At 28.5% G+C, this 24,237-nt stretch overlaps 1 protein-coding gene across 1 annotated transcript in view; it reads right to left on the reverse strand.

The window, feature by feature from the left end:
• The window catches only part of LOC127284870 (uncharacterized), a 431,539-nt gene that overhangs the window by 307,179 nt on the left and 100,123 nt on the right, over positions 1-24,237 (reverse strand). The window contains exon 3 of the mRNA XM_051310567.1: positions 19,076-19,126. The gene's annotated coding sequence lies outside the window, so the exon portion shown is untranslated. The remainder of the gene's footprint in view (positions 1-19,075; positions 19,127-24,237) is intronic.

A 24,237-nucleotide genomic window follows, 5' to 3' on the forward strand; every position in this document is an offset into this window, starting at 1 on the left:
TAAAAATTTAGTGATTTTATAGTAGCTTTTAATTTTAACTATCGAGATGTTTCCCTTTTCCCTCATGTATTTTTCCCAATTATTCATTATCTAGTATGAAACACTTGCTTTTAGCCACTGAATCCAATACGACACTAATCATTGAATTTCTTCATCTTAATTTTATTTTTTGGGTAATTTTTAAAATTGGTTGGTTTCCATTGTACTTACTCGACATTTGTCATAATTCTCGTCAACTATTGCACCCTGCTCTAGTGTAAATTTAGTAACTTTTTAGTAACTTTTAATTATACCAATAAAATCACTAAAGTTTCACTAGAGCAGGGTGCGATACAGTTGACGAGAATTATGACAAATGACGAGTGGGGACAATACTCTCTCGGCTGTATATGCCTACATATTTTTGTCCTTTCCTAACGTACGTGTTGCCATGACAACACATGAGTAAGAAAAGGACAAAAATATGTAGTCATATATGACCAAGAGTTTACGTAGACCTACAGCACTCTGCTTATGTTACACAAAATTATGGTAAATTTACACCTTCAACTAAAAACTCGTTACTAGGGAGATTTTTTTTGTTCGCTGATTATGAATTTGAAGTCAATTTATCTTTTTCTCAAACTACTCTTAGCTTTCAAAAAAAAATTACATTAAAAGAATATATTTTCATGTAAAAATGAATACTACAGTATAATTATTTATGAGTAAGTTATATTTCACTTTTCGTGAGGTATTTATAATGAACTCTAGTAGAGGATAAAAATCTAAAGGTGACATATTTTCACTCGAATGGCAGAAAAACTTTTATAGTTGATTTTTGTGGTTGAATCGACGATTTCTTAAGAAAAAAAAATATATATATATAAAGTTTACCTCGTCATTTCGTCGTGATCGCGAACTAGTTTCGTTGTCAGAAGTCATGCTAACAAACAATAGAGCCGCGTCTATCGCAAACAAACGTAATTCGATCTTGAGTGTAATCACCGACGCTTTGATGGCTCGCTAGTGGAAACGGAAGCGATGTGCCTTTGTTTACATCGATCCAAGCTCCAGACAAGACTTGTTTCCTCACTCAGCACTTTTCCCCTTTATAATCTATATATATATTTTCTTGGTGTGCACAAAACTTTTCCAACTCCATTCAACCACTACTGTCAAGTTGACGTAAACGAAACACTAGCAATTTTCATACACAATATATGTATATACATATTTTCCTATTTGCAATTTATCTGCTCGTTAATTATCTTTATAAAGTTCATTAAACATCTGATGAGGTTGTTTCATAAGAAAATGATTAATACTTAATGGGGGTATTTCACATTTTCTTTTTTATCGAAAACTATTAAATTTGTTAAAAAAATCAGCTGAGTTGAGTTTTAGAATTAATTTTCTACGCATATGTTGAAATAATTTCACATTCCCAAAACATTGTATAAAATGTTGAGAAATTGTAATTTAATTTCGAACATAAAAATAAATTCACATTTCAGATGTTCTACAATAGCAATATCAAAAGTTTTCAACGTAATTCTCGTTAACTATCGCACCCTGCTCTAGTAAAAATATAGTGACTTTATTGTTAAAATTAAAAGTTACTAAATTTTTACTAGAGCAGAGTGCAATAGTTAACAAGAATTATTATGACACTAGTATTTTTTTCCTTTTCTATTTCATGAATCGTTATCACAATCCTTACGGTTGGTTCCCATTGACCCCATACTCGCTATTTGTCATAACTCTCGTCAACTACCGCACCTTGCTCTAGTAAAAATTTAGTAACTTTTAATTTTAACAAGAAAGTCACTAAATTTTTACTAGAGCAGGGTGCGGTAGTTGACGAGAATTATGACAAACGGCGAGTGAGGACAATGGAAATCAACTTTACCATTCCACGAATAAGGGCACCTCTACAATTGACAGCAGAAGTTTTAGCGGGAAATTCAAAATTAAGAATTCGAAACAACGTACAATTTCATTTGTACAACAAAAATATGAGTCTATTTTTTATAAAAAATGTTAAATAAAAGTAAAAACAGAAGAATACAAATTTTTTATTTTAGTTTTAATTCAATATAATTAAAAATAAAAAAAATCCAGTCATTCAACAGTTAGAAGTGAATGAAGATACAGTGGATGAAAATATTTCGTGGGTGCGCTCAAGTGAGATTTAAAATCGATTGATATATATATATATATATATATATATAGTTGAAAATGCACAAAAATATCTCGCCCAATTTCACTTGATCCTGCTTTGCAAGCATCGAGTTTAGACCAGTTTGCAATCCAAGGATCTCACGCTGCCGCGGGCAGCAGGCAATCTAGCATATCAATATTGAAGCTGCATCTTGGTGATGCAACCCGCATTCGTAGAGAGTTCTTCCACTTCACTATTATGACCCCTCAACCTCTTTTTCTATCCATCTGGAATTCAAAATTCACGCACTTTCTATATATACACTTTTTTCTCCATTACCGTCTCCTGTTCAAGTTTTTTTTTCTTTTTTTTTCGACACCTAGGAAAGAGGATATATCATAATGCAATAAAGATTGATCTACATGAAAATAAAAATTGTGCATTGAATAAAACACTTTTTTTTTGCAAAGTTTTTTGCTGTGTCAATTTTTATACTAAATTGTCAATATGATTAATTCTGCAAAAAGGCAATTCACACGTGAAGTTATATAGTTTATTTACGAGTGTTTGAGTAATTTACAATTGTCATATATCGTAAAATATATTGTATCACTGAGGTGATAATTGATATAGATATGCTAGGCAATATATATTCAACTAACATTGCTATTTTATTTCGTTATTATTTTTTCTTTTTTTTTATCAATTACATCGATATTTAAAAGTTGAAATACAACGCACAAGTCAGATGAACAATTTTTCTTTTACTTTTTTTTCCAATCATATAAAATTTTTTTCAATTTTGTTTTTCAATTTTTTTTTTTTCTTTTAAAATATTCTCTATTACAGTGCCTTCTCTTGCGCGCTGTTTCAATTTAATTGTTTTTTTTTAAATGTTCATATTAAAAAAAAAAAAAAAAAAAAAAACGAGAAAATTATTATTGAACTAATTGGATTTTTGATGCCTTGTCAAAATCGCCTGTACTTTTGGCAGACATTTTTATTTAATTTTGTTTTCTTTTTTGGTTCATTTAAAGAGTGATGGATAAAGCAAATGGTTACTATAAATTGACACCAGGTGGTCTACTATGTGTTTATTTGGTTTCACCACACTTTGTATGATTTCCTTACTAGATTTTTAGAACTGTCTTTATATTTTTTATTAAAATTAGAAAGATATGAGATAGAAAATAATACCTCTGTCTTTTTCTAACTCATGATTCACGTTCGTGAATCTATTGTATATTGGGCCTAAGAAAAATTGAAACTAAACTACCGCACTCTGCTCTAGTAAAAATTTAGTAACTTTATAGTAACTTTTAATTTTAACAATAAAGTCACTTTTTTACTAGAGCAGGGTGCGATAGTTGACGAGAATTGTGACATAAGTTAAGCTCGATTTACAAACTAAGATGACAAAAATACATAAAAGAACTTCTAAATAATATATGTTTTCAATGCTTTTCTATATCTTTAAAAAAAATTTTATTTTCCTTTCCCTATGGTGAAAAATATTGAAAAGTAAAATCAATAAATCTAGATGAAAAAAAAGCATCTTTTCTATTGGATCTTTTTTTCAACAAGTTTCCCCTTTTTTTTGCACAAGATTTAGCAAGCTGAGTAATACCCCCCACCCCTGCCACCTTTTTCCTTTGGCCTCAACCCATCCCGTCAGCCTCTCAACTCTCACGACGCGAAATCGTCGCTGGCGTAGACGTATGATCGCTGTACTGAAATTTACGACTCTGCTTCGTCCCTGTCGAGTCGGCATGGCACTCTTAAAGCATATACCATATATATATATATACAACCCCGATACATGTTTTCTTCCGGCCTCAAGAAACGATTTTCAATGCAACAGACGTAGTGCACGCGGAGGACTTGTAGAAAATTTCGTGAAAACAATTTATCCCTCTCTGTCAAAGACTTTGGCGTCGATAAATTAATGGCTTAACCCAACGAGTGTCGCAAAATATTAAGAAAAAACATGGTAAAAATTACTATTTTTATAAGAAATAAACAAATATAAAAATAATTTTTTTGCTTCAAACTGTGTTTCGTTAATTTTTTTTTACATAAATTTTTACAAGAATGTAGTTTTTAAGTTTTTATAAATAAACGATTGTTTTTTAGCGCTTTTTTCAAATACATATGTTAAACGACAGGTGGCGCATCAGTTGAGATTGGAAAGAGATTTTGGTTTTCATTGTTCATTTATCATAATTCTCGTCAACTACCGCACTCTGCCCTAGTAAAAAATTTAGTAACTTTTAATTTTAACAATAAAGTCACTAAATTTTTGACTAGAGTAGGTAGTTGATGAGAATTATGACAAATGTCGAGTGGGGACAATGGAAACCAACCAATTTTGAAAATTGACCAGAAAATAAAATTAAGAAGAAGAAGAAGAAGAAATTCAATGATTAGTGTCGTATTGGATTTAGTAGCTGAAAGCAAGTGTTTCATACTAGATAATGAATAATTGGGGAAAATACATGAGGGAGCAGGGCAACATCTCAAATTGTTTGATACAGTTAAAATTAAAGGTTACTATAAAATCAGTAAATTTTCGCTATAGCAGGGTGCGGTAGTTGACGAGAATTATGACAAATTGCAGAAAATAATTTAAACACTATAATTTAACGCAAAAAATAAAATAGAAAATAATTTTTAAAAATTAAAGTGATAATAAATATTAAACATAACCTCATTTTAGTATAATTAAATCTTTTTGTAAAAAAAATCAAAAATTTATATTGTTTCAGGTTAATAAATATCATAATAAATAATGCAATGAGTGTGAATTAATTTTATTCTTCTTATTGTTATTATTATAATTTTAATGAATAATAAAAATATTAAAGTGAATGAAGTTAAAAAAAAACTACGAATGAATTTTACAAAAATAAATGGAAAAAAAACTACTTAATGAAAATGAACTTAATACGGTTCAAAATAATCGTTAGCTCATAATTTTTTAAATAAAAAGTGTCGAATTCAAAATGGCGTCCCTACTGTGACAATTTTTTCCAATTTTTTTTTTTACTGACTCAGCAAACAAACGTATTACTTGCGAGAATATAATTTCAATTAGTGGAAAAACTGATTACTCTTATGTTTTTCGAATCGCTGATAATGAATCTGAAGTCAGATTTGAAAAATTTTCAAAATTTAAAATGGCGGATTCAATATGGCGGACATATTTTTTTAAAATTCAACGGATTCGCTTGAAACTTGTTAAGCGAAGGTTTTTGGGGTCGCTGATTGCGAATCTGACGACAGATTTTGAAAATTCAAAATGGCGGATCTAATATGACGGACATATTTTTTTAAAATACAATGAATTCTCTTGAAACTTGTTACTCGGGGGTTTTTGAGGTCGCTGATTGCGAATCTGACGTCAGATTTTGAAAATTCAAAATGGCGGATCCATTATAACAACCAAATTAATAGATTGTAATAGAAAGTAACCAAAAACACCAAATTACAAAGTTTTAAACAAATCAGATGAATAAACAAAATTAAGAATAAATTTTACAAAGACTAATTTGAAATATATATAATATATTGTAATAACGGAAAAATTAATTATTAAAATTTAACAATTAATACGCGTCTCTTGTATATATATGTATATGCATTTTGACGATTTAGCGTAGAAATTGTTGAGGGAAAATGCGAATGGAAAATATTACGATGTCATTGTTACTCGAATGCATATATATATATATATATATATATATGGTTAATTCATTTAGTAACCATTCGGGGAAGCCGCGCGATGTGCGTCTACATATTTCTTTTTTCCTTTTTTTTTTCTCTTTCTGTATATACATATATATGAGTATATTTACATGTATATAGGTATATGAGTGTATAACGTAAAAAAGTGTCGCGAAAAACAAAGCTGTCCTCTCGTAATTGGACCGAGAGCAAAGGGGTGGGGGGAGGGGGCAGAACCTAGGACAAGCCTTTTTACCTTGATGAGTACCTTTGTCTCCGTTTTACGATACTACCAAATGAGTAGATGACTCTCGCTCTTTTTGCCAAGTAACAATTACGAAACGAAATGAGAAACAGTATATGCGCTCAAGTGGACGAATTAGGCGTCCACCAAATCTGCATTTTTACTAGTCCCCGGACAATTGTCCAAATGAGAATGTAAATTTTTGACTAACTTTTTTCTACCTTTATATATTTTTTTGTAGTTTAATTTTTTTTTTTTTTTTTTTTTTTTTTTTATTAAAATTGAGGAATTAACTTTTTGTTTCATTTTTAATGGGGAAAAATTTTTTCAATAGTCCTGCATTAAATTTTTTTTAAATATTTCTCTTTTATTCTGTCTATTCTTGACATATATGAAAAAAAGAAATATTAAACATTGAAAAATAATTGACTTATAAATTGAAAATTTCTTTATTTAGCTAAATGAGTTTTAATGTTGGAACAAAATTAATAAATGGTATAACGATATTGAATACGCGAATTTATATACGATTTAGAATTTAGAAATATGTTTAAAATATAAGAAAATGTGGAAAATTTACGAACGAGTAGGTTTCATATGGTTAGAGTTTTTCATATATATACACACACACACATTCTCTATATTTACGTTTTGATCAGGAAAAAAAATCGCGAGTGCGCAGTAAAATAAATTTCACCTTGTCTGACGCAAAAACACCCATCGAATGAACTTTTTCCGCTGCGTCTAACCACAGCTAGAATACTCCACTTGGAAAAGTGCTGTTTCACTTTACTCACAGAAAAACACGTTTGAAACACGCTACAGAGCGCAGATTTTCTTTAAACTATATATATATATATATTTTATTTCACTTTAACTTTTGTCAATTTTTTTTTCTTTTAGATAGAAAAAAAATTGCTCTATATTTTTTATTAGTAGAAAAAATCATTATATTCGTCCGAAATAACCAACTCAATTTATTTGATATTTCAAAGTGATAATTATTATCAATACCCTAGGGTTTTTTTTTAGTCAAGATTCGATCGAACTTTGATTAGAAAAGGAAAATTAGAAGAAAAAACTAAAAAAAAAAAACAAGTCTACTCTCTAAATTTGAATTAGTAACAATTTTAACTAATTTGAATCAGTGACTCACATTTTCCTTTTGAATTAGTTAAAATTTACTAATTAGATAGTAAAAAAAAATTTGTTTACTATTAAAATTAGTTAAATTTTACTAATTCAAAAGCAAAAAGTGAGTTACTGATTCAAATTAGTTAAAATTTTTACTAATTCAAATTTAGAGAGTAATATAAACGTCGAATATGAAATTTTTTACAATAAACTATAAGGAAAATAATTTTAGAAGAATATATTTATAATAATTTTTAAAGTATAACTAGAAAAATTTTCAAAAATTAGTTAAGAGGGAATTTTTTATGAAATATTTTCGCTTTCAGTTAGAAGGACATGACACCCGTTACAGTGAGGACAAAGTTGACTGCTGTGCACGAACTCGTGTATAATCCCAGAGGCATGTCAACTCAATTAATATGGAGACTGTCAGGTATCTCATGAACTACCAATTGTCCGTCGCGTCAGTCTCTATACTAATACAGTCCCGTTTAATACTGAATTTCATAAAAAAAAAAAACAAAAAAAAAAACAGTGACACTCCAAGGGACTTTAAAGACAAATAATTTTAGGTTAGGACACCTAACTTCTAAAATAACATTATTTATTAGAATTATAATTTTTTATAAGTTTCTTTCAGTTAAAAAAAAAACACAGAAAAAAAGGTGGGTAAAAAGTTGTAAAAATAGAGGATAAAAGTCGTTAGGGTACAGGGTAAAGAATAAATTTGTGATGGATAAAAATGTTACTAAAATATTACTAGAAAAATGGATGTCATATTTGAGTAAACTGTCTAATTTTAATAAAAATATTAGTAATTTTACACTTAACTTATTAAATCCACAAATTTTTTAAAAATAAGTAATTGCATGTGGAAATATTTTGCCTATAATTATTGTCTATTAATAAAAAATATCTTTGACTAATACAACTGACAGCTAACGACAGTGCGTAAATAATCAGAACTAGGAAATTACAACTCAACGTCTGTATTGTTGCACGAAAGCAGAGTTGGGTAGTAACTGAATTTGTTGTGCATATTATGGCGCACTCACACCTTTTTTGGCTGCCTGCCGGCCTGCAGGTTACCAAGGCAACGCACGAGTGTGAGTGAGACAGAAAATTTAAATATTCAAATTTTTAAATTTTCTGTCGCACTCACTCTCATGCGTTGCCATGGTAACCTGCAGGCAGCCAAAAAGGTGTGAGAGCGCTTTTAGGCTGTGTCAGTTCATCGAGATATTTCGAGTTCAAAATATGACGTCAGAGGTCTGGAGGGACAACAAACAGACGACACAATGTTATTCTTAAAGGGAAGAAAATTAGTTTCCACTTTCATCAATTTTATTCATATTTTGAACATGGAAAACGCTTGTTGACATCTAATAAAATTAAAATGTGTGTTGATAATTATTTTGTTATATATTTGATTCAATTACACTTATAGATTCTCTGAATTCGTGATAAAATATAAATATTGAGGTTAGAAAAGTTTGTTTCCTAATCACATTTTACCATTATTAAACAATATCCAGTATACATGTTATTAAAAAAGATATAAAATATATATTTTAAGTGTGAATTACCGCAGCAGTAAAAGATTTCAAGTTAGTAAACAAACACTCCTAACCTCAAAATTTATATTTTATCACGAATTCAGAGAATTTATAAATGCAATTGAATCAAATATATAACAAAATTAATTATCAACACACATTTTAATTTTATTATATGTCCCCTTCTAGAAAAAATCAATTGAACACGATTCAGAACGATTGAGTACAAAAATTTTTTAATCGTTTTGAGTTGTTTTCAATTGGAGTATATATTTTTTCAATTGATTCGAATTGTTTTCAATCGTGTAAAATAAGTTAAACTTTTTCAATTGTTTTTAATCGGGTGCTATCGGGAGAACGACATACGCACATGCGCAAATAGTTAATAATAAGAATAAGAAAAGTGTCGAATCAAACAGGAAAGATGTTTTTCTTCTAAATGTTTTGTAATATATAGTTTGTTCTGCTCGTGCGTATGTGTCAAAAATTTAAAATCTAAAGTAAAATTCTTAGTAATATGGATAATGTCAATATGTTTACTTATCCTATATATAAACAAATTAAGTATGACAACCTTTGAGTTGTTAATACATAACCTCAAAAAAATAAAAATAAATAAATAAATGGGTACGTAAAAAAATACATGTAAACAGAAATTAAATAAATAATTAGTTACATATAAAAATAAATATAAGAAAAAATTCTATTTCTTACATTTTAAAATAATTTCAGTTTTTCATTTTTTTAGAACAAATTTTTAGTTTTTCTAAACTTTGGGTGTCCAGCAGCTTTTCAAAAAAATTTAACAAAAAAATTATTCAGTATAAATTTTGTTCAAAGTTCACCTGAACTTGTAATCAAATTCTTTAAAAAGTTCAATTGTTTTCAAATTTTTCAATTAATTTTTACAAAATTTTAATTATTTAAAATTAATAAGTCAAAACTTTCAATTCTAACTCTTCCAAAATTGAATTACTTCTATTAAATTCTGTAATTATTTTATTTATAAAAAATTTTAACTAATTAACTAATTATTGCTATTATATTTAATATAACTGTAGCAAAATGATTAAAACAAATTATTTTAATTTTTTTTTGATAAAATTACTTATAAATATGCACATTTAAACAATTATTAATTTAATTATTTGAGATGAAATTTTTTTCTTCGCCGCAATTGAAACATTTTTAAGATTTTCATTGGCTCCAATTTCGGCGTGCAAAGTATCTTCAAAATACACGTAATTTTGGTCACCGAAATTGATACACCGCGCAATAGAAAATTACGGTATTAGTTTTAATTTCTCATATTTGTTTAAATAATCGTTTTTTATTTATTAAAATATTTTTAAAATTTTTAATTAAAAATCGCCTGAAATTTAATTATTTCTACGAATCTTATAATTATTGTAGATCTTTCAATATTTGACTATTTAAAAAAAAATTCAATATTAACTGAAATTAACAAAAAATTTCAGCAAATAATAAAAATCTCAATTTAAAACAAAACATGATGTATTTGTCAAAAATTATTTTTTAAACATTTTTTCGATAAATTATAAACATTTCGTTTTGTGCAGCTTCATTCAAAGATAAATTAAAAAATAACTTTAAATTAATTTTTAATAAAATATGTAATTTTCTTCTGTGGTGACAAATACATTGATAAATATTTTAATTTTTTAGTTCGGATAATAATCTTTGAAATAATATTTTTCTAGACTGTTTAATTAGTTGCATTTTTTAAAATTTTCAAAAAATCCCGCCAAACAATAGTGCATGGAATACAATCTATAGAACACGATTGAAAACGATTGAATATAATAAGAAAGTAAATCGTCCTCAATTGTAAGAACACAATTAAGAAACACGATTGGGGACAATAGAAATTTCTTTCCTATTGTTTTCAATCGTTTTCAATTAATTTTTTCTAGAAGGGTCAACAAGCGTTTTCCGTGTTTAAAGTATGAATAAAATTGATGAAAGTGGAAGCTAATTTTCTTCCCCATAAGAATAATATTGTGTCGTCTGTTTGTTGTCCCTCCAGGCCTCTGACGTCATATCTTGAACTCGAAATATCTCGATAAACTGACACAGCCTAATATGCACAAAAAATTCAGTTACTACCCAACTCTGCTTTCGTGCAACAATACAGACGTTGAGTTGTAATTTCCTAGTTCTGATTATTTACGCACTGTCGTTAGCTGTCAGTTGTATTAGTCAAAGATATTTTTTATTAATAGACAATAATTATAGGCAAAATATTTCCACATGCAATTACTTATTTATAAAAAATTTGTGGATTTAATAAATTAAGTGTAAAATTACTAATATTTTTTTATTAAAATTAGACAGTTTACTCAAATATGACATCCATTTTTCTAGTAATATTTTATTAACATTTTTATCCATCACAAATTTATCCTTTACCCTGTATCCTAACGACTTTTATCCTCTATCTTTACAATTTTTTACCCACCTTTTTTTCTGTGATAATAAGATTAAAGACATTTTTGAAAATGTGTTTCAATGAATTAGAAAGAGAGCAATATTGTCAATGAGAAATGTATATATTTAAACTTTAGCGCTCTTATAAAGTTTAAAATGTAGCTATATTCATCAAAAGTTACTGAGGAAAAAAAAAAAGAAATTTCCCCGAGGTTTCCCTATATCGATGAAAATTTAATATATCAGACGAAATCCTTCTGGGAAAATTATAGAATTAGGAATTTTATGTCGAGAAATTGAAGGAAAAGGGCAATTCGAAGTGAAGTCGCCGGAGGGAAAATAAAGAAGACTCGAATAACTGGGATAGTATATATATATATAGAGTTGAGGAAACATATATAAAACAACGAGGCCGCTGCAATTAAATATGCAAACTACTTCTCGGTTACCGAGGTAACATCTGCGCGCAAATTCTTTACTTTTCTAACTCAAAGAAACTCTCTTATACCTTCAATAAATGAACACATGTTTATAAATATAATTGTCACAAAGTATTTAAGCCAATAATGTTGGCAACATTTCTTCATTATTTTTAATATTCTCAAAAATAACTATACAGCGAACATAACCACAAAACTTATATTAATGCCAACAAGATATGAAAAAAAAACAAAACTTTTTTTGATTCAAAGAAAATTTTTTTTTTCAATTTAATAATAGAAAAAAAAAAATTTATTAAACTTGCTCCACATACTTTTTTTTTTTTTACTAAAATGAAAATAATTTTCAATTAAAACTTTATATAAACATTGTTGCAAATGCAGAGCAGTAAACATAAAATAAGTTTTTTTTTTAATTTAAAATTTCAAAATTTATGAAAAATTATATAAAGTGTTGTATAAAAAATCATGGCAAAAGTTTAGAGTTTTTTTTTTTTTAAATACAAATAACGATAAACAAATATTTGAAAGAAGAACTAAGCTGCTTTGATATAATTTCGAAAAAGCACGTTCTGACTTTTACCAGCGGAAAAAAAAAAAAAAAAAAAACTAGAATTTATGTTGGCTTTTACGTACATGCGTTATATGGAATAAATATATAGCGGCTAAAAATGTTTATTCTATTACTCAAACAAACTGGTAAATAACCAAGAGTCTTGATTACATTGAAAAAATACTCGCAACATTTTTAGGGAAATATATATATAGAAAAAGTGTATTTTGCTTCTATATATATATATTTTATATTGAAAAATCTCGTCAACTTTCATTTTACGTACAATATGAGAATGAAATATTGCTTTCATTATTTTCTCATGGTCAGTTAAAACAATACAATGTCTTTTTTTATATTTTCAGTGTAAATATCATATTTAAATATTAGAATTTTAAATACATTTATATACATAAATTTCAACTCAGAAAATACATTGAAAAATATACTTATTTAAAAATATAAAGAATTTTTATCGCGAAAAAATTCATTGCGATTGGAATCGAACCCTCAAAATTTGCACCGTAAGTCAAGAATGCTAACCACTGGACAATGAATGAATTCCAAAATTATTTTGGCGGGAAATCATCCCCCATAACAAATAAACGAACGTAACCTCAAAATTTATGTGAAATTTGACTGTGAATATAGCTGCAAGTCCCCAGAATTGCCGCTGGGTTCAAGACTATAATCGACAAACATAATCATTATATTACCTTAAAATAAGAAACGAACATAACCTCAAAATTTAGGTATAATTTTAATATTTGCAAGCTTTTGAAAAATCAAGCCTTAAAATGGAAAGTAATGGGGGTTATATATATATATATATATATAGACAATTATATAAATGGATTATTGTATAATTGATAAAGTTGACGTATGCAAAATAGTTTAGGGTGGTTAATAATAATAATAATTGTTTGCGGTTGAATTCTCGGGGTTTGTATTTCTTACAGGGCTGACCCGAAAGTCAAGGAGATAAATTATGCGCAGCTTCCCGAGGAATGCATTGGTCTTAGTAGTAGTAGTAGTACTAGTAGTGCTAGTAGTAGTAGGGGGAAGATCCAGTGATCTACTACCATGTACTTGTGTTCTGGCTAAGCCAACATGCCCACATGCAACTGCAACCGGTATAACCTTCCTTCTCATTCCCTCTTTCACCCTCTAACCAACCCCTTGGCTCTCTCTCTCTCTCTCTCTCTCTCTCTCTCTCTCTCTCTCTCTCTCACCTGTTTTCGCCCTTTACAACTCGGTTTCGTGTCGTTGTTCCATTTATGTGCATATATATATATATATATATATACAAGCACACTACGCATTGCATTGCCCTATGATATATTGTATGGTTACCAGTTCAACAATTTGCCTCGGGGGGTTTCTCTCCTTCCGGATAAAAATCCACGTCGTCGGCTTTTCGCCAAATTGTTCTGTTTTTCATTTTTCATCAGTCACACATGTACGTCTACACATTTTTCTTATTCTCTCTCTCTCTCTCTCTCTCTCTCTCTCTCTCTCTCTCTCTCTCTCTCTCTCTCTCTCTCTCTCTCTCTCTCTCTCTCTCTCTCTCTCTCTCTCTCTCTCTCTCTCTCTCTCTCTCTCTCTCTCTCTCTCTCTCTCTCTCTCTCTCTCTCTCTCTCTCTCTCTCTCTCTCTCTCTCTCTCTCTCTCTCTCTCTCTCTCTCTCTCTCTCTCCCTTTCACCAACGAATCAAAAAATTTCACCACTTAACGCGTATTGTATATATATTTAAAATTTTTTAACTATACTTAGAAAAAAGAATTCTTAATTTAAATGTAGAGACTTCGCTTCATTTTCACTTCACTTTTACTTCAAAAAGTTGGAATGAAAGGACTTTGAAGTGAAGTGAAAGTGAAGTGAAAATCGATTTAAAATGGAGTGAAAGTGAAGTGAATATCGAGTGAAAGTGAAAGTAAAATCAACAGAAACGCACCCCTGGTACTGAATAAATTCAAAAGTATATCGATTTGTTAATTTAAAAATAAAAGTCATATTTCGTTTGAGTACTTTTTAATTCTTACACTGAAAAAAATGTTGCCGAGAAATTCAACTACCATTGGGTAGTTGACTAGAAATTAGTTAAAATAACTAATTTTTTAGTTAACCTAATCATATTCATGTAGTTAATGTAACTATTTTTAAGAAGTTAATAAGTAATAGTTGATTTTACGTAAATATATAGTTAAAGTACAACTACAGGTCGGTAGTAAAATTAACTTTCTTATGATAGTAAAAACAAGTGGAATTGTAGTCAACTCAAAATTTCAAGAGTAGTAAATCCAACTACTATTCACAAGTTATATGAAATGTAGTAAAAGGAATAATAATATAACCGCTTTTTGAGTAGTACATTTTTTATTAATTCCTATGATTTTATAGGCTTCAATAAAATTCTTGTTGTAGAATTAACAGTCGTCTGTAATTAAAACTACTACTTTAAGTAGTAGATTTTTACTATTTTAATTAATTCGATAAACTTAAAGAAGATTTTTCATGTAGAATTTACAAATCGTTTCCAGTTAAAATTACTATTTTAAGTAGTAGATTTTACTACTCAAAGTGGTACAATAGGCTTTAAGAACATTTTTGTTGTAGAATTAACAAATCCTTTGTGATTAAAACTACTACTTTAAGTAGTAATTTTTTACTATTTTAATTAATTCAATAAGCTTAAAAAACGTTTTTGATGTAAAATTTACAAATCGTTTCCAATTAAAACTACTATACTTTCAGTAGTAGCTTTTACTACTTTAAGTGGTTCAATAGGCTTTAAGAACATTTATGTCGTAGAATTATAAAAAATCCTTTGCCATTAAAACTATCACTTTAAGTAGTTGATTTTACTGCACTGTGCAATTAAACAACTTATAATATAATTAAAAGATGAAAAATTGACAAGTCAAAACTTAAAAAGGATAGTTATAGCAACTAATAAAAGTAGTAAAAATGACTACTTTAAATAGTTAAATTACCAATTGGACAAGCAGAAAGTAGTCTTCGAGTAGTTTGCAGACTGTCGTAGCGAGCGTGCGTGGTTAGTCGGTTAAGGTATCGGATTGCGAGCGTTAGGGTCGAGGGTTCAATTCCCGTCGGTTAGAAATTTTCTCTGTTAGGTACATAATCGTTAGGGCATAAAATAAGCGTCAGTTTTGGGAGAGAGGATGAAAAAGTCAATTCTACTGATAATAAACAATTATGAACAAAAAATAATTTTATTTTCCTATTTTAAGTAGTAAAATCTACTACTTAAAGTAGTAGTTTTAATTGCAAAAGATTTATTAATTCTACAAAAAAGTGTTCTTAAAGCCTATTTAACCACCTTTCAGAAGTAAAGTTTACTACTTAAATTAGTAGTTTCAATTGAAAAATATTTATTAGATGTACCAAAAAAATGTTCTTTAAGCCTATTGAACCACTTTAAGTAGTTAAATCTACTACTTATATCTTGAGTTGTTTTAACATTTTGAAATTGAGTTAATACAATCACAAAATGTCATTCTACCAATTATATTTTTAATTGGTTTAACTATTTTTATATAGTTAATAGAACCGTTTAAATTGAGTTGAGGACCTATTGTACTACTCAAGAGTAGTTAAAAAGTAGTAAAACCTACTAGTTTTTTTTCAGTGTAGAGTGAAATTTAATCTATTTGTATTTTTGTTTCTTATTTTAGTTACTGTCCCTGGAGGGGCAAGAAGATGTAGTTGATGGACACTTTCTCTCAAAATCTCTGTAACCGCGAGGCTTTTTGTGGAGACAAAGGGGGAGGAAACCCTTCAAAATGTGTCGTCCGCCCAAGAAACCAAGACAACTAAATACATATACATATATATGAAATGGAGATTAGAAAAGTCCTCAGGGTGCAGAAAAAGATTTACAAGATATTGTTCGCAAGGACATGAAAATTGACGTATGCTAAAGATTTCTGTACTTGAATTAATCTCATTTTCATTACACTTCACTTTAAATTTCACTTTTACACTACCCTTCACTTTCATCTGATCTTTACTTAAGAATGTCGAACATATTCTCTAAAATTCTTTGTCATTTAATTATCGCCCTATAAAAACGGCACTAAACGTGAAAATAATAAAAATTGATTTTAAAATATTTTTTTTTTCTCGAAATACGAAACACTTTTTACAAAATCAACCAAAACACAAAAAATCATTATCTTATAAATTTCCTACTAAATCCAAAAGATTGTGCGAATCCACATAAAAATACGATTAAAAAACGAAAAGTAGGAAAGTAATATAATGAGAGCTGCGACGTTGTTCTCCCTGCATACTTCTGCCATCTGACGGCGACAAGACGTAATTAACCTGTCATTATATTCCTTTCTAACTTTTCGTTTGGCATTCGTGTTCTTTCTATTAATTTGCACAATTTTTCGAATTTAGGAAATTTTTAAGATAAGGATCTGTGGTGTAAAATCGAATGAAAAGTTAAGTGAAAGTAATGTTAAAACCGTTTGCTAAAAACAAAGTAGGAAAAAATCATTAAAGTTATAATCTCAATTAGTATACTGAAAGAAAAAAAAATCGGAGATGCAAATGCAAAATGGTGTCTGATTTGGCGTGGAATACATCACACATATATATATATATATATATACTATAGAACGTTGAAGCAGCGAACAATGAGGGAACTAATTAAACTAATTACAAATTTCCAATATCAGTTTTCAACGAGACGTCGTCATCGTCGACGAAAAGGGATATCTGCTTTATGAGAATGGACGGGCTTGACTCGTGCGAAATGCATTCAGCGAGAAAGTTAGCTGGTGCTTTGTCGTTGCTTCCGCAGATTGCAAATTACCGTCCTGCGCGCTCTGGACAACCGCAGCATTGCGCTCGGCTTCATGCCTGCTTATATCCATTTATGCCCATCTTTATATATACATATATATATATATATATATATATATATATATATATAAATGCGCGTCCAACACGAAAAGTGGACATAAACATAAATACAGTGACTTTTACTGTTGTGAATTTTTTTTTCAACCAAAAAAGAAGAGAGAAAAAAAACATGACACACAGAGTGAGCAAAAAAGAGAGAAATAAAAAAAAGAGACGTGAAAATAATGGCAAATGTTGTACGCGATTCGGATGATATGCCGCACGCCATTTATTATTATTCTTTTTTTTTCAAATTTTCATGTTTTCTATTTTAGAAGGTACAAATTGAAGTTTTGCTTTTTAATTGCAACGAGGTATAGGAGAAATTCATTATTTCAAAAAGGCTTTGGTAAAAATGAATGTTGAATATTTTTTTCTTTTGTTTTAAAAAATAAATGCGCTTCTTCGATGCATACACAGAAAAAAACTGAACTCAGAATGAGCCGTGTAGGCGGCTCATTTTGATGTGCAACAAAAATGAACCAGGTTGGTGGCGCCACTGTCTATGTCGTTTAGCATTGGCTCATTTTGATTTGCATCAAAAATGAGACAAGGTTTTTTCTGTGTACATAAGAAAGAAAAATTGAAAATAATAATTTTTTATGCAAAAAAAAAAAAAAAAAAATGTTGTACTTTGTCTTGGGATACGATTGAGGATCGAAGAATAATATAGAAAAAAAGAGATTTAAAAGAAAAAAAAAGATTCGTTAAAATAGTTACACATATTATTGTTCTATATAAGATCCTCGTTGGCTGGTAAATTTATTCATAGAGCCGGTAATCCTGTTACTGGGTTTTACCGACCGAGACGCGAGATAGAGAAAAAAAAAAGGAAATGAGAGAGAAAGCATGGTATAAAGTGTCGTTTTTCATCCGAATGCTTTCTCCAAACTTTAGCGATTTTTCAACTCTCTAATGTGTCGACTCCATGTGACAACATTCAAAATTTCACACATTTGTAAACTAAATCCCTTGACAAAAGTCATTGAAAAATATAACATTTTTCTTTAAGCAAAAAAAAAAAAATGCAAAAAAGTATAACCAAAGCATATATTTTTGATAATTCAAAAAATTTCCTCCAGGTTAAATTTTTCTTTCTTTTTCAATTATTTAGTTATTTTAAGGAATTTCGTAAATATATTTTAAAATCTCCGCCAAATTTCTTTTGACAGTTTTTCGTAAACTGCGCATGTCCCTAACAAAATCGTTTTAAGGCTCTCGCACACCTCTGGCTGGCTGCACATGGAAGCCTCCCACCACGCAGAAAACGTACAAGAATAAGAGAGACAGAAAATTCAAATTTAAATCTACTGACTCTCTGATTGGCTCTCACTAAGAGGCACTCACACAGAGGTGTGAGTGCGCCCTTATGCGTATTAAAAAGCGCGCGTCTATTCAAAATAATATTTCATTGATTAATTAATTATTTCAAAATTTTTTTTTTTCAATAATTTATTAATTTCTTACCATTTTCTTTTTCAGTGGAATATCACTAAGGAAAAGTGGATTCAAAATTCGTATGGCGGAAATTTTTAAAATGTCAACGTTTTTTTATTAAAACAGCTAAAGAATTTCAAATTACTTTCTAAAAATTAAAAGAAGTAAAAAAAATATTTTAGTATTTTTAAAATAGAAAATAATATAGAACTGTTTATCATAAAAGTGAAATTAAAAAAAAAAAAAAAAAAAAAAAATTCCATGCTAATGTTGATAATTTTCATTTACGTAAAATATAAAAATAAATGCAAATTAAGAACACGTGAAAATGTTGAGAACTAAAACTAACTTGTGAATAAAGTGGGTAATTCACAAGCATCTGATAAAGTTTAACTTTCATATACGTTCTAATTAGAGACCCAAGTTTTAGTTTACATCAAGTTCTGTTTTATACATATTTACATACTGTGCAGGAAACTCCAAGCAACGTCACTGCATCAAAGTCATACTAAAACACCTGTGACAAAGAAGAGAAAAATTTATATATATATTACATTTTTTTTCATTAATAAAAATATACAATTTGAAACTTATATTCGTAATTAATATTAATAATTATAAAAATAATGTATAATGATAAATATATATATATATATATACAAACTAACAAAAGTTGTCTATCTTATTATTTACATTGTGTAAAAGATTATTCGGATGAATACTGTGCTAACTTTTTAAATAATATAAATTTGGTTAATTTTCAATAACGATAATTAACTCCACAGAAAAAAAGGTGGGTAAAAAGTTCTAAAGATAGAGGATAAAAGTCGTTAGGATTGGGATCGGCTAAACTGCAATACGCCATCTGGTGGGGACCCATTCTCTCCCTCCATTTTCTTTCTTTGTCTCTCTTCAATTAATAGGTTAGAAAGAGTAGAAAAAACAAAATGGAGGGAGAGAATGGGTCAAAGTTACGAGATTGTTACTAGACCACCGTTCCCAATACAGGGTAAAGGATAAATTTGTGATGGATAAAAATGTTACTAAAATATTACTAGAAAAATGGATGTCATATTTGAGTAAACTGTCTAATTTTAATAAAAATATTAGTAATTTTACACTTAACTTATTAAATCCACAAATTTTATATAAATAAATAATTGCACGTGGAAATATTTTTTCTATAATTATTGTCTATTAATAAAAATATCTTTGAATAATACAACTGACAGCTGACGACAGTATGTAAATAATCAGAACTAGGAAATTACAACTCAACGTCTGTATTGTTGCACGAAAGCAGAGTTGGGTAGTAACTGAATTTGTTGTGCATATTAGGCTGTGTCAGTTCATCGAGATATTTCGAGTTCAAGATATGACGTCAGAGGTCTGGAGGGACAACAAACAGACGACACAATGTTATTCTTATGGGGAAGAAAATTAGTTTCCACTTTCATCAATTTTATTCATACTTTGAACATGGAAAACGCTTGTTGACATCTAATAAAATTAAAATGTGTGTTGATAATTAATTTTGTTATATATTTGATTCAATTGCATTTATAGATTCATTGAATTCGTGATAAAATATAAATTTTGAGGTTAGGGATGTTTGTTTACAAGCGTTTTCCATTTTTAAAGTATGAATAAAATTGATGAAAGTGGAAACAAATTTTCTTCCCCGTAAGAATAACATTGTGTCGTCTGTTTGTTGTCCCTCCAGACCTCTGACGTCATATCTTGAACTCGAAATATCTCGATGAACTGACACAGCCTTATATGCACAAAAAATTCAGTTACTACCCAACTCTGCTTTCGTGCAACAATACAGACGTTGAGTTGTAATTTCCCAGTTCTACGGAAGCTTTTATGCGCCACCATGCCGTCTCACTCGTGTTGTGAGGCACCCTAAGAGGAACAGGCCTGTTCGTGTGTTCCTCGGTACGTTCCTCGCAGTGTTCCTGATTGCATTGAATTTTATTGTAGAAACAGAATGAAAACTTTGATTTATTTATTATTTTAATCATGAAAATTTGAATAAACGTAAGTAAAATTGATATTAATAATTAATTACTTATTAATTAGATAATTAGGATATATAATTTCAATTATATCAACTTGTGAAAAGTCAAAATTTTTATTCTTTACAATCATCATGAAATTTAAATTATTTAAATTTTTATTAATCTAATTAAGTATAAAAATTATATTATTTCATTTGTATTGTTTTAAGTCTTTTGTTATTGGATCATATTATTATATAGAGCGCTGGAAAAAGTCATAAAATTTATAGTTCAACACATTGACATAACCTCAAACTAAATTATTTTTATTTACAATTATTTTTGACAAATAATAATTATTTATTTCGTATTTTTTTATGATATTTGAATAAACGTAAGTAAAATTGATATTAATAATGAATTACTTGACTGATTAGATAATTAATAATTATAATTTAAATTGTATCAAATTACCTTAAACTAATTTACTTTTATTTACAATTATTAATGATAAATAATTATTTTATAATTACAACCTATAGATAATGTGTTATTCAAGTTTTTAATACAATTGTCAAAATTTTGTATAAAATTTATTATGCATTATTATTATTATAAATTTGAATTAGAATCTTTATATTATAACATTATACAGCTTAAATGCAAAAATTATTATCGCTTTTATAAATAATGCAGTACAATTTTATTATTTATCTTATTATTTATTTTATTATTTATCAAAATATTACCTGTAGTATGTATCACTTAACAAAATCTAAGAAAAATAATAATAAAAAAATTTTAAAGCGATTTAAATGCATCACTTTTTTAATTGACAGAAAGGTAATAATATTAAATAATCATTAATTTACTGAAAGTAATCTATTTTTTTAATTAAGTACCAATTTATACAATTTATATTTTTATGTTACTTACATTAAGGGGTCTACCCACTTTAGACGCGCTAAAATGAAGGCTGTTTTTAAGAATTTTTCTAATTGGTTTATATTATAAATATTGACATATAAGTTGTTAGACTAAAGAAATACACTTCCGAAATACATGAAAAAATTTTTGTTATTTGTTTTTTTAAAATTTTATATGCATGCAAATGGTAGTTGAAAAAAAATCCCCCGAAAACGATGGGTCCACGCTGTTGATGAAATCTCTGACATGGATTGTCCGAAACCAAAAAATCAAAAAGTTTTGGATTCAGTGTGGTAATAGCTATAGCGCATATCAAGGGATTTTTTATTTTTGCAAAATTGACAAAATGGCGGACATTTTTCGAAAAATTAAAGAAAACCGTGTGTTAGTTTTTTCGAAAAATGTCCGTCATTTTGTCAATTTTGCAAAAATAAAAAATCCCTTGATATGCGCTATAGCTATTACCACACTGAATCCAAAACTTTTTGATTTTTTGGTTTCGGACAATCCATGTCAGAGATTTCATCAACAGCGTGGACCCATCGTTTTTGGGGGATTTTTTTTCAACTACCATTTGCATGCATATAAAATTTTAAAAAAACAAATAAAAAAAATTTTTTCATGTATTTCGGAAGTGTATTTCTTTAGTCTAACAACTTATATGTCAATATTTATAATATAAACCAATTAGAAAAATTCTTGAAAACAGCCTTCATTTTAGCGCGTCTAAAGTGGGTAGACCCCTTAACTAAAAGGTTTTAAAATATTTAAATCCCTTTAATATTTAATATTACATATATAACCTCTTGATTTATGAATAAAAATAATTTTCAGATGAATCCTGCTGACGCTACCATTAGTCGAACGATTAAATTATTGTACAATAATTTTTTTTCTTGAATGTCCATTTGACATAAATATGTAAATTGTATTAATAAAAGACAAGAGAAATTACTTTTTGTAAATTAACGATTGTTTAATACTATTCCCTTTCTCTTAATTAAAAAGAATGATAAATTTAAATCGCTTTAAAATATTTTTTATTATTCTTTTTGTTTGATTTTGTTAAGTGACACATACTAAAGTTAATTTAGATAAATATAGAAAAAATTGTAATGAATTATTTATAAAACATAATGACTTTTAGATTCAAGCTAATATATGTCCCATTTAAAATTAACAATAAGAGTAAAGGATAATAAATTGTATAAAAATTTTGAGAATTATAATAAAAAAATTTTCAAATTTTATCCTTTACCCTGTATCCTAACGACTTTTATCCTCTATCTTTACAACTTTTTACCCACCTTTTTTTTCTGTGTCTATACATCTATAAAACATCAAATCCTCCGCTTTCAAAATTATCAAAATTAAAAACTGCTCTTAATTTTATTTTCAATTAAAAAATAAATTAAAAAAGCTTTTTTGAAACAATATTAGAGATGATAAAAAGAATATACAAAGAATAATTATACATAAAGTGGACTTTAGACGAAAAAATTGCGTCTAAATTGAATGGTCCATATGCAAAATAGTTAAAAATAAAGAAAAAAATGTTAATAAATGAGATAATCCCTCTCCCGTGTGTGCTTTCCCTCTAGCGGTCTGTATACTATACGTTTAAAGGGACACACTAGGAGTGCAATATGGCAAAAGGATCGCAACACGTATAGTATACGGAAACATGGTGGGCCATGTCAACCAAACCCCCCCCCCCCCTCCCTATATATATTCTCTCGACGAGAACATGTATTATTCAGGCTGACACTCGTGCAACGCCAGGGCGGATCTATTTCCCCTTCTTCATTGTCCGTTTAACGTTGAACAAAGAGAAAAATAAAAATCCTCATCGAGTATATATAGTTGAAGGGGCGGGGGTGTTAGAAAAAGTGAAGACTATATAGAAAAAAAAAAGTAACTTTCTTATATGAAAAACTTTTGGGGATAAAATGAAGGACAGGAGAGAATATTATTTCTTAGGGTTTTTGTCTTAAGTGACAAGAGGATGGACGGTTCGATATGATATTTGTTACATTGGAACGTTGTTTCAATTGACGAATAATATTGTACAAAAAAAATAAAATATAATAGTAGGGGAGAACGAGAGAGAATATTCCCTGAGGTTGAAATTAATCATTAATTTTTAAATCAATTGTGTGTGCGATAAACTTTTTAGATTTAAATGTCTTTTCTGAACTGCAGAAAACCTTTTTTTTTATTCTTCTTGTGTTGGTCAAAGAATCCAATTTTTGAATTCACTATCTCTTGATATCTGCATTGAAACAGTAATATAAATATTAATTGCCAGATGATATATGTTAAACAGACAGGGTTGGGTAGCAAAAACCCAAAATATGTTCGTCGAAAGCAAGGTTGAGTAGGATTGAAATTTTGTACAACTTTTCGGAAAGTGTATATTTAGCTGTTTATAGGCTGTGTTCACAATGCAATAGAGTTTCAATCCTAAACTTGGATGAACATAAAATAAACAATATTTGGATCAATTTGATACCTTATATTGAATCAAATACATTACAAAATGATACCATCAAAAAAGAAAAAAACCACCTAATTTTAATAATAGATCCTTAAGACTGTTAATCTAAGGGAAATTTGTCACCATACAAGACTCGCGTGCCGGTTGTCATTTGCCAAGAACACGTATAGCGTTTCTGTATGTAAATCCGCGATGGGTATT

This window comes from Leptopilina boulardi, unplaced genomic scaffold (genome assembly GCF_019393585.1).
Source record: "Leptopilina boulardi isolate dan_hultmark-lab unplaced genomic scaffold, ZJU_Lbou_2.1 LbouV2_327, whole genome shotgun sequence".
NCBI lineage: Eukaryota > Metazoa > Arthropoda > Insecta > Hymenoptera > Figitidae > Leptopilina > Leptopilina boulardi.